The sequence below is a fragment of the Eucalyptus grandis genome, chromosome 11 (assembly GCF_016545825.1).
Source record: "Eucalyptus grandis isolate ANBG69807.140 chromosome 11, ASM1654582v1, whole genome shotgun sequence".
Classification (NCBI taxonomy): domain Eukaryota; kingdom Viridiplantae; phylum Streptophyta; class Magnoliopsida; order Myrtales; family Myrtaceae; genus Eucalyptus; species Eucalyptus grandis.
This window is the reverse complement of record NC_052622.1, coordinates 45,137,437-45,150,057: the sequence shown is the minus strand read 5'-3', so window position 1 is coordinate 45,150,057 and position 12,621 is coordinate 45,137,437. Positions and strand designations below refer to the sequence as shown.

At 38.1% G+C, this 12,621-nt stretch overlaps 1 long non-coding RNA gene across 1 annotated transcript; it reads right to left on the bottom strand.

Moving 5' to 3' along the window:
- Positions 1-2,950: 2,950 nt before the first annotated feature.
- LOC120289394 lies at positions 2,951-8,876 on the bottom strand. The gene is made up of 2 exons (XR_005547351.1): positions 4,961-8,876; positions 2,951-3,257 (listed from the first exon to the last, which is right to left on the bottom strand). It is a non-coding gene; the product is annotated as an uncharacterized LOC120289394 (long non-coding RNA).
- Between the last annotated feature and the right edge of the window lie 3,745 nt (positions 8,877-12,621).

Below are 12,621 nucleotides of genomic sequence, written 5' to 3'. Positions count from 1 at the left end.
TCGAGGCCATGGTCAATCTTTTGTTGAGCTCCCGGAAGTTTTGCTCATATTTATCACTCCATTCAAACTTTACATTCTTCCTAGTCAATTGGGTCAATGGGCCTGTAAGTCGCGAGAATTCTTCTATAAACCTCCTATAATACCTTGCAAGTCCCAAGAAACATCATATATCCGTTGGCGTCATTGGTCTTGACCAATTTACTACTATCTCGACCTTTGCTGGATCCACTAAAATTCCTTCTCCCGATACCACATGGCCTAAGAATACCACTCGATTCGACTAGAATTCACACTTACTAAATTTAGCATATAATTTATGTTCTTTAAGAGTATGTAGTATTATGCTTAGGACCTGTTTGGTAACCAACCCGACAATGCCAGATTTTGATTTTTTGTTTTCGGGAGTAGTTTTGGAACAAAATCGTGTTCAGTAAAATTTTTGTTTCTGGGAACAAATTTCTAATTTTTTGTTCCCAAAAATTATATTTGGAACATAATAATAATAATAAAAAAACAAAGTTGATTCTTGTTCCGAGAACAAATCTAAGAATCAAGCCATTTTCTTTTTCTACTTCCCTTTTATTCTTCTTCATCTACTACCACTGTCGCGGTTGCCATCTGCCGCCCACCGCTGTTGGTCGTCGGCAATCGGTCTGGCGAGCTCACAAGAGGCTCGCCAAGGCCAGGGCGAGGTCTAGCGAGCTTGTCGGTGGCTAGGCGAGGCTTGCCCAGCCCTAACAAGGCTTGCTTGGCCACTGGTGAGGTTGGGTGAGCCTCGCAATCTGACGAGGCAAGCCGGTGGCTAGGCGGGTCTCGCTGAGGGCCGACGACGCTCCAATGAGGTTGCCGATCCACTTGAAGAAGAGAGAAAGGAAAAAAAGAAAAGAAAAACAAGGAAAAAAAGTAAAATATATATATTTAAAAATAAGGGATAAGTGTTACGGAAGTCTTAAAATTTGTCACCAAAATGCAATTGAGTCCTAAAATTTGCAAAAAGTGTAATTAAGTCCTGAAACCTGTTAAATTGTTTCAATCAAGTCCTAAAATTAACCCCGTTAGCCTTCTCCGTTAGAAATGCTAATGTGGCATTTAAAATTAATTTTTCAATTTCCACATGGCTTTTTAAAAACTATTTTTATTTAAATTATATTTAAAAATTAGAAAATAAAAGTCAAAATTCATATAAAAAACAGTTAAAAAAAAAAAAATTGGAAGTTGGCGCCCATCGGCCGGAGGGGCCGGCAACGCGCCAGCCTAGGCGAGGGTGGCCGGCCCTCCCTGGCCAGCGAGGCCTCGTCGGCCCCAAGCGAGGGCTGGTGACCCTCGCCCGAGCTCGAGGGAATGTGCCCAGATCTGGGCATGTCGGCCCTCGCGGGGTCGACAATCGTCGCTTGCCCCCGGGCAAGGCCTAGTCGGCCCTCGCCGGCTCGAGCGAGGGCCGACGAGGCCTCGCCCGGGTGGGCGACGGTCGTCGGCCCCGGCTCGGGGTTGTGAGGCTTGCCGAGATTTGGCGAGCTTGGCCGACCCCCGAGCGAGGGCCAACGAGGCCTCGCCTAGGGCCGACGATCTGCCGGCCCCCTCCGGTGATGGGCGGCGGCGTGACGGGGAAGGAGCCGCTGATTTTATTTTCTTTTTATAAAACAAATTTTAAAAATAAATTTTAACTTTTTTTAGTTTTTAAATCTATTTGTTTAAAAAATTTAAAAATGAATAAAAATTATTTAAAATGTCATGTCAGCATTTTTAATAGAAAAGGCTAACGATGTTAATTTTAAGACTCGATTGAAATAATTTGACAAGTTTTAGGACTTAATTATACTTTTTGCAAGTTTTAGGATTCAATTGCATTTTCGTGACAAGTTTTAGGATTTCTATAATACTTATCCCTAAAATTTAAAAGAAAATAATTTTGGAGTAGAAACTTTGGGTACGGTACCAAACACAATTCTATTTTAGAATAAAATTTTTTGGACAATTATCAAATTGCTTAAAATGCTTAGAAATTGTTCTCGATAACAGAATAAAAAAGAATTATTTCTGACTAGAAATTGTTCTTGGGAACACACTCGTTACCAAACGCGCTCTTAGGTGCTACTCGTGTTCCTCTAGTCCTTTAGAATATATCAAGTTATCATCGATAAAGACGATCACGAATTGATCCAAGTATGATTTGAATACCTTATTCATTAGGTCCATAAATGCAGCTAGTTCGTTTGTCAGACTAAATAGCATAACTAGGAACTCGTAGTGTCCATAACAAGTCTTGAAAGCAGATTTCCAAATATCTTCCTCTTTAATTCTTAGCTGATGATACTCTAACCTAAGGTCTATCTTAGAAAAGACTGAACTTCCCTGCAACTGATCAAACATATTATTAATTCTAGGTAATGGGTACTTGTTGTTAATTGTTGCTTGGTTCAATGGCCTATAGTCAATGCAAAGACGCTTGGATCCATCATTCTTCTTTACAAATAGGACAAGAGAACCCCATAGGGATGCATTGGGTCTAATGATCCTCTATCGAGTAAATCTTGCAATTGTACTTTCAACTTCTTTAGTTCTGTCAAAGTTATTTTATATGCGGTTCTTGATATTAGTTTAGTTCTAGGTAGGGGTGATTGGGTCCAGGGTGGGTAGGTCTAGACCTGGACCTTGTACCGATCATGTTATAATTGGTTCCCTTTTTGGACCCTGTACCTAACCTTGTTTGCATTGGACCATGTACTCGACCCACCTTGTTTTTACGGTCCAGTTTTAGGGTTAACCTTATTTATATTGAAACCTGTTTTGCATAAAAATTGCTGTACAGCAACCTCACAACCTGTTTTGCATAAAAATTGTGAGGACTAGCGATTAAAAACACCGTCAATCGAAATGCTAATGACTCTCATTCTTATCCAAAAGTTCTTAGGTATCACCATGTACGCTTTCAAACCGGCTGAACAATTGATCTCAAAGAAAATAGAACTCCTCTAATCTCAAAACCGAAATACAAAGTGAATCCCAATCGAAAATCCGCCGATGATTTACACAAACAACTTCCATATTCCATTGCCAATCGGTAAATCCCAATAGTTGTTGAAAGATCCCACAGTAATCTATTCTAAAAGGATGTCAAAATATTTCATCTTTTTCGCAAAAACACAATGTCATCTGCACAAACATAAAGCAAGTGAAGGTTTTAGTTGCTTAACCTATTTTGTGTTTCACGTAAATGTCGACTGCAAGTTAGCCGAGATATCCAATGTCAAGCTAACCTGCAGGATCCAAAAGAAAGGTATTGAATCAAAAAGATAGATCTAAGATGCTTTTGCACAAGCATATTCAAACAAAATAAGTTTTCTGATTGTCCAATATTAAAAACAGCATTATACTCATTATAATGGACAAAATCAGCACCAACTATAGTTTTAAGCAGCAAAACCCACAGTGGCACTTCGAAATTCCAATAAGCTACATACACATGCATTGAAAATCGTCTTTCCTTTCATCATGTCTGATTAGAGAGGAACCAACAATCACAAAATCCCTAACAAAATTCACGCTTCTAGGGTTCAGTAAATCGGCCAAAACCATCCAAAACTGCAATGCAGTTGACCTTTTGGTTTTGCGGCAGAACCAAATCCGAGACAGAACAACAATAATTCAAAAAAGAAAAAGAAGAATAGAAAGTTAGAGAAAATGGGAGACCTTTCTTGACCAACGGTGTCCCAAATCTGATCCTTGACGACCTTGACGTTGATAGTGAGAGTGTGGGTGGCAAACTCGACGCCAATGGTGGACTTGGACTCAAGCTTACAGATGAGGAAGCCGGCAATGGATGAAATAAAGTGACGAGGAGCTAGCAATGGTGTGACTATGAGTTGGCCGATGATGGATGGAAGTGAGCGAGGAAGACACACGAACGATGAAGGAAAACGCTGATTTCAGACCTTGCCTAGTCCTCCCCAATCCAAGGCGAGCTCGAAAAAGAGGTATCTTACTCGAAGTAGATGAACAATGAAGGAAAACGAAGTTTGCAAGAGAGGTAAAAAAAGAAACAGGGGAACAAATTTGGGTTTTGGTTTTGGACTTTTGGGTTGGGCTTACAAAATTGGATCCGATTCTCTAATAAAGTGATGTCGAATCTCAATATGCTTTGAATGAAGGATTGGATTTTTGGTGAGATTTATAACTGTCCGTTGATCTGGTTCTCGAGTGGGTAATCCCTTGGAACCGGTTCAAACCGGTTTTGAATTCGGGAACCCTAGCTTCCCGATCGTGTTCCTTCATTTGAGGTGGGCTTAGAAAATTTCTTGGTCCGAGAACAAAGTAGTATCTACTTTACCTTTGTAAACCCGAGGTGCTTGCTTTAACCATCCAGTCCGCTTGCACACCCCTAGTTCCAGGCATCAATTTGATCATAAATTCAATCTCCCGTTCCAATGGCGATCTCAGTAATTCTTTGGGAAACATGTTAGGGAATTCTTGGACCACTTGAATTTTATCGAGTTTGGCTTCTTCCTTAGTCCGGTCATTTACTATTGCTGGGTACCTTGACACCCTTAATTAAGAAGAAGTACATGTGCCTCTATTACCGAGATGAGTGTCACTAAGGGGTTTGTTTCATCCCTATGGAACTCAAAGCTAGGCTCATTTAGTGGGTTGAACTAAATCATCTTTCTATAAAAATCTATCTTGGCCCATTGTTTATGGAGCCAATCCATTCCTATAATGGCATCAAAGTCATACACGGCCATCACTACTAGGTTTATTTCTTGATTTCGTCTACCTATAGGTATTTTACATTTCTCGCATACTAATATAGACAATATTGCATCTTTTAGTGGTGTAGAAATATTAAGTATCGAGAGGTTTGGTTTCTATCTCATCCAATCATCTATATCTTTTAGACACAAAAGATTGCGTGGCACCATGTCAAATAATGCATAAGCTTTTTCGTCATTTAAAGAAATCATACTTGAGATAATGTCCTTGCAAGCTTTTGCTTCCTCTTGGATGACTAGGTACACCCATCCTTGTGCTAGCGGTTGTTGCGGTCTTCCTTGCCAAGATACTCTATCTAAGCGTTGTTATGTCGATCGTGCAGGGCCAGCATTCGATTGGGTCTTCTCCTAATGGCAATCTCTCCTAATGTGGCCCAATTGTCCACATCCAAAACATCTTCTTGAGTCGTGACAGGGTCCTGATCCATGCTGTCCGCCACACTTTTAGCATGGTTCTTTCAATATGGTACTTGATTCATGGTCTGGCCTTTCCCGGCTCTTCTGAAATTTCCAAAATTCCTTTTCTTATAAGGGCCAGTTTGTCATTGAGATGGGTAGGGCCTTTTGTCTCATCAAACATAGTTTAGAGCCGTTTGGCATCTGAATCCTATCCTTTCATTCTCTATCGACTAGTTATTGTAGTCGCTCATAAATTTTATTGTAGTCCTTGATATTAAGGGGAACTAGTTATTTTCCAATGTTCATCCTTAGGCCTTTTAGTAATCTCTTGACTTTCTCCTCTCGATGCCCTACCAGTTAAGGAGCATACCTAGAAAGTTCAAAGAATTTTACTTCGTATGAGTCCAAGGTAAGCTCCTTCTAATCTAGTTGGACAAATTTTATTCTCTTCCAGTCCTTGGCATAGTTAGAGAAGTGTTTTTTTTGTAGAAATCCCTAACGAATTTGTCCTACGTTACGATTGTACTGGTCGGGAAAATCGTGTCCCTAAATGCCCTCCACCAATGTTTGGCATTTCCTTCCAATGGATACTCTGCCAAAGTTATCTTCATTGTGTTGTTACAGTTCAATAACTGGAAGATTCTTTCCATTCTATCAATTCATTGTTCGACCTCTTCTAGGCTTCCCATACCAATAAGTGAAGGTAGCTTCAGTTATAGAAATTGGTCTACCAGTCTTTGTGTATGGCGTTCCACTCCGGGTTGTCATTGGGCTTGCCATAATATGCTCTATTTGAGGTTTTGCTCTCGCAATAGTAGCTTCTACCCTCGATGGAGAAGAACTTCTTGACCTCACCATGTTTCTCTGCAAATTGTTGAGTATTACCCACGTAAACAATCGGTAACCTAGTATCACTAATCATATAATTGACAACAGGATCACATTAGTAACATATGCATGTCACTGAAATATACAGGTAACTTAAAATCGTTATCGCATTTTATAAGTGACAATCCATCACCCATTGTCCAAAACAATTTAAACACATATATTTAGTCTCTTAGCGAGCGTTCATCCTAACTCCTTCAACTGCTAACACATCTTATTAATCTAGTTAAACCTATGCTTTTATATCACTCAAGCTATGACGAACCTAGCATGTCATAGCTACTATAGAACAACTAATGCAATTAGTTTCGCTTTTCCTTAAGCATACGAAAGGATAAGGGGACTAAAGTAATTTCGGGGTTCATGCGACTTCTATGAATAGAGCAACTTCATTTCTTTTATATTTTATCTATAACCAACCTATTGCTTGATATATATCAAGCAATAGGTTGTTACACTGGGGAATTTCAAAATGTAAGTACTACTGACTTCACTATGTTATACATCAGTCACCCCTTCCCAACCTAGCTGTAGAAGTGGTCGCCTAAACCTTGGCCCCTCCTTTTATAAAAAAAATCTTCCTAGCTCCAAAAACTTGCTTCCTTCCTACCTCCCGTCTAGGCTGCGGAGCTACCTTCATCTTCGAGCCCATTGACAAACAGTGGGAGTGGATCCATCGTGCATTCGTTGACATAGGTGTACATCTTGACAAAACTAAGCGTGACTTGCCCTATTAGGGGCCATCATCCACGACCATGCTAGATTTGATCCGGATAAAAACAATATTCGAAAAACCAAGGTCTATGAATGTGTTCTTTTTCCATGTGACGTCCACTAAGACCCCATAACAGACCATAGGGGAGGCAGTGGGATCGACATTCTACTGATATCAAAAGATGAAACCAACAACTAGTGAGCCAAAACCCAGCAAGTAAAAGGTTTACCGATCTATGCCATAAAAATCGATCATCGTACTAATAAAGAAAGCCTCAATAGAAAGTTCAATAAATCACTTGCACATTAACTTACCTAAGAACTTTTTCAAAATAGATGACAAATCAATACAAGTAATAAATTTTTCCAACAAATAATTAGTAGTTCAATTCAGAAATATTAAAGTCATATTCAATACAAATTCATGCCGCCCTTCGGGCATCTTGAATCCATCCGATGTCACGAGAACATATGGGGGAACCATGTTACACTTCCAAAGCACTTGGAGGAACCCAATTACCCTTCCGGCTATCCCTAATACAACCTGAGACATCGTCATCACAAGGACCAAGGTATTCTCAATCGCACATTTACACCATGATGCGGCAATTCTATAATCTAATTAAAAGTATGTTAAGTCACTACTATCACGGGACTCAAGCATGCATCTAATGAATCATAAGTCATTTTTATCATTTAGTCTAATATAAACTTGCTCGTGATGATATTAGATGAACTATAAAAAAATTCCCACATCCTAGGCCACAAACTAGCCTTATAAGGCATTTCACGAGCCTTTAGTAACGATAGTTGTTGCCTGGGAAAATAGGTGTAAAAAATTATAAAATTTTAATATGAGGTAGACAGGACCTAGAGGGGCATTTTTTGTAAAGGGCTCAAAGTCTGATTCAGCTCGTACAAATCCAAATAATTTTTGCAAACTGGGCCCAAAATAGTCAAAATTTCCAAAACGAAATTGAATAAGAGAATAAATATCTCGCCGACCAAATGAGACCAAAAATTTATGGAAATTTAATATGTGGTAGGACGTACTCTACAACTTTCACGTGGGACATATGTTAGAATTCTTGACCAAAAAATTTGTGTAAAATGAAAAACAGGAAGAGGTCAGTCCAAAGGACCCAAAAATAGATTTTGAATCCCGAAGTTATTCAAATATATTTTTGTTGTACGAAGTACAAAATTCTAAAATTAAAGTATGTTGTAGAACAGCCAACAAATGATGACTTTTGTGAAGAATGCCCCGTGAAATTTACACCGAATAAGTCGGCACAAAATTAGCAAACTTCAAGGTCGGTTGGGATCCGAATCTGTCTTCTGTCCTAACACAAATTTAATTCAAAATTCAACTACCTCATCCCCGTACGTGCTAAATATCGGCCGACTATGCTCCTACGACCCAACCACAAATTTGACTACTTTAAACTCAGCAATGTACCTAGGTAACGTAGTCAAAACCTCCAATTAAACAACAATCTAAACACCATTCATGAGTTTCTAGGAAACTATCTTTGTCAAATGACGATCCATCGATAAAGGATAGAACGAAGGATATCTACTTAACTCAGGTCCTAGAGTACTGCGACCGCATCTTGGCGGGACGAGGTGTGGCTGACGATGGTGGTGTGCGCGGCTGCTATGGCAAGGGTCGATCTTCGCTGGTCCAGTGGTCTTCTGGGAGCAAAAAATGGAAGGAACTGAAACTGCTTGACTCCGGTGCTTCTAGTTTGTTGGCCGCGACCCAAAAATGAAGAGAACGGCTGAAGATGAACTTAAAGGCGGTGGGCGGTGTTGACAGAAAATGAGTAATGGCATCCCTCTCTCTCTGTTCGTTTTTCTCCCCTCCCACAGTCATACGTTGCTCTCTCTCTCTGGTGTTGATTTTTGTTGACTCAGCATGTCACTTCACGCCAGCTGGGATGTGGCACGGTGTTGTGGCCAAAAGCAGCATCAAGGAGAAATCGTCCACGAGTCTTCGTGGGATGAAGGGGCGTGGCATCATCGGTTCGGCGTTCTGCAAGGGAAGGAAGAGTGAAGGGTGGTCCTCCTCTCTTGTTTAGCTCGTGGTCTTCGTGCCACCAAGGAAATTCGGCGAATTCGTTAGCCGTCCAAGTCGGCTGTTGAGCGGTCCTTGTAGTTGTTGAAGGTAATGTTGACTTGAAAGCAGTGTGACGACGCACAATGGATCTGGACGTTGGAGTTGTTATCGACAAGTCGTGGGGGCGGTTCGGGCGGTTCGGTGATGTAGATGCGCTCTGAATGAGCTAGAATTGATGTTGCTCAGTGATGACTCAGTGGTAGTATGAGTGGTGTAGTACGATGATGAGCTCATTAATGTGGCATGGACCATTAAGCATTTATTCGAGGCTCGTTATTTTGTCGAGAGAAATTTCGGATGTCACAAAATCACTTGTATCGTTGACAAAAATGAATAAATGTATAGACACAAATTGTTATTAGCAATAAAAACATTTTATGTTAACTAGTTATTTTAAGCGATATATGAGATCTTTTTTTGAAAAAATATTTTTTGAATCATTCATTTTCTATGAAACAAACGGAAATTAATAATAAAAAAACTATACGCTACAGAAGGAAACGTTTACAAATTTAAGTTATGATTTACAAATTTAAGTTATGAAAAAAGGCTCACCCTATTCTCACCCCCTTATTGGCTCTTAACACCCTTATCACATTAACCTCTATGGGCCCACTCTTAATTTAAGATTATTTCTTACATTTTCCACCCTTATTATTGGCTCATAACCCTCTTATTACGTTGAATTAACTACATTATCTCTTCCAATTCCCGCTCTTAATTTAATGTTATATCTTACCTTTTTTTTTCTTCTTCTTTTGTTTTCAATTTTATTAAAAGAAAAACTTACCCATATCACTTTCAAACAACTTCATCCGCACCTATTACATTTCAACATTTCCTTCATGCTTGTCTTCTACCAAACTTATTCTCCACTATTATAACTTGAGTAGACACTAATCATATATTAAACAAATGTTAATTTTATCTACAAATTGTTTATTTTATTTCAATATATTATTCTACAAATTGTTTATTTTATTTTAGTATATTATCCTCATGACTGTGAATTTTTCGATTTCAAATTTAGAATAAATTTACTTAAAGATTGAATATTGTGCCTGATGTATGCATTATACACAATTTACTCAAAGATTATCCTCTTACTTGTGCATAAATTACTTTTTGAATAATTGTTTCCTAATATTAAAAAAAGAAATATAAAATACTAACAAAATAATTATATTTTTTGCTAGGAAAATAATACTCAAGTAGCTATATATATATATATTTAAATGAGGTGCACCAATTTTGTTCCAAATTGAGAAAGAATAGGAAAAACCCAAAAAAGAAGAAATAAATGCAAGCGTCAATCTTAAATCAAAAGTGCGCCCTACGTTTACTATTAATAAATATTGTTTGAAAGGGGCTGGGTAGTTTGTCTCTAGTAAAGTTGAAACAAATGAAAAAAACAAAAAAAAATATAACAAATAATCTTAAATCTAGAGTGGAGCTCGCAATGGTTAGTGTAATCAATTTAATGTAAATTGGGATGTCAAGAGCCAATGTGAATGTGGAAATGGCGCGAGCCCCTAAAAAATAGGATTTTTTTATGCAAATAATAACTTGTAAGTGGATGGACCGCGTAATAGCTTATCTTTTACAATGACCGACAAATGATGATGTGAAGGTGAATGGTCGAAATCTTATCGGATTATCAACGTTGCCAGACTATATTCCAATCCTATCCACGAACCAAAAAAAGTAGTATTTCCAAAAATCAAAGGGATAGAACAGCGACCCCATTCACAAGTGTGTGAACTCGGCGTCCCCTTTTTGTTCATCTTTATATCTCGAGAAAAGGAGGGGAAGGAATAATTGACTTCAGAAAGTTTAGTTCGTTTCCATTTTCTTTATGTTTTTGCATCATAATTACTTCACCTTTTCGTCGTTGCAAATAAATTAAGAAATTCGGGATCGCACGAGTGGGATCGGTGTCAAGTCGCTCCGTACTCGCGTGACCTTCTTCGACGGTAAGAAGCCATCGAGTATGGACCACCCAAAACATCCTGCGAAGCGATAGAAAAAACGCAAGGCCATCGTTCTCTCACGTTGTCGGGTCGTGGGGCCCCGCCATGGGAGTTTCAACTGGGCAAAAAAGCAAGGGGCTCTACCAGTACAAATTCCCTTAATGCGTGAGAGCCCCAGCTTGGACTTCTTCTCTTTCGATCACGAGCTCGAATTTCCTCCGACCGCCCGTTTCGTCTCCGGAAATCTTTCGGTTTGATCCGTACGACGAGCATCGGTTGACTCCGGCTTTGTCCGAAAGCAGCATCCGATGGTGTGCGTTCATAACGGGCTCGCACGAAATGAAGAGTTACTGTGACTCCTGTTCAATATTTCAACCGTGCATTTAGATCCTCTAGAATGGTGCAAGTTGGACTTACATGAGAAATTGGACTTTACTTCTATCCCGTCCATTTAAATTCTAAAACTTGCGTCGGACACACGTTTCAGGATTTCCATTGAATCCGTTCACAAAACGTTTTACAGCTTAAACATACAAATAGTTATTGCACAATTTTAATGTTGATTTGACGTAAATTTCAAAGCCATCGGTGCTATATCAATTTATCAGAAAAAATTACCTAAAAATCCATTTGAAACTTTTTAATTTGACCCATTTAATCCAATGTAGTTGGAAATTGCTCATGTGACGGTAAGTCGTCATATGTGGGAAAATTTGTAATTTTTTTTTTTAAATTTTGAATATTTTCATCTTGGATGACAACTCTTATTAGCCACTTAGTCCTAGCCCTCACTAGCCATAGTTGAAAAAAAAAAGAAAGGGAAGAAAATTTAAAAAAAAAAAAATCATAAAATTAAGTATTGCCTATTTGAGGTTGACTATGCGACATAAAACTGTGTGTCTATATTAACAATTTTTTGTAAAAATTGATCAGAATAACTATTGGCTAATTGTCAACAAATGTATAATTAAATTAGTCAAACCAAAAGGTTTAAAAAAGAATTAGTATATGTAAACTAAATTAAAAAAATGAGAAATGTGCATTAGAAGTCTTAAAACATGTTGCAAAAATTACAATAGAGTCATTAAACTTATAAAAAGTACAATTAAATCTTAAAATTTATCAAATTTGTGTAATTAAATCATTTTGCTAAATTCGTCTAACTTGATCAATGAAAAATGCTGACAAGATTATTTTTAATAATTTTCTCTTTTCTACATGGGGCCGATGCAACTAAAACAATGTTGGTTTGGTTTATATTTGATTTTTAATAAAAATTATTTGAATTATGTTAAAAATAAATTAATCTTTTAGGAAAAGAATGGAAGTAGGCAAGGGCTTGTTGTTTCCTCTTCCTTCCCCTTTTCTTTTTAAATTCATTTTAATCTAATTTAAAATTGTATTTAAGCCAAAACGACGTTGTGTTGGCTTGACTTTTCATGTTTTAGCCCGTCATCACCATGCGGAAGAAAGAAAATAACAAAATAAATAAATAAATCACGTTAGCACTTTTCATTAGTAAAATTAGATGAAGTTAACAATGATTTGATTATACTTGATAAACTTCAGGATTTTCAAATTTTTTTCTTATAATTTCTCATTAAATTATTATCTGTTTCAAGATTCAACGGGGTGGGTATGTGGGCATGGAAGCAAGAGAAGTGCGCGTAACCCTCCTAGCCATGTCGAAACGCAAGACCTCAAAATTCTATCTTACGGTCCGATTGGAAGTAAAAAGAGGAGCTGAAATTCTTTCTGCCTTCGT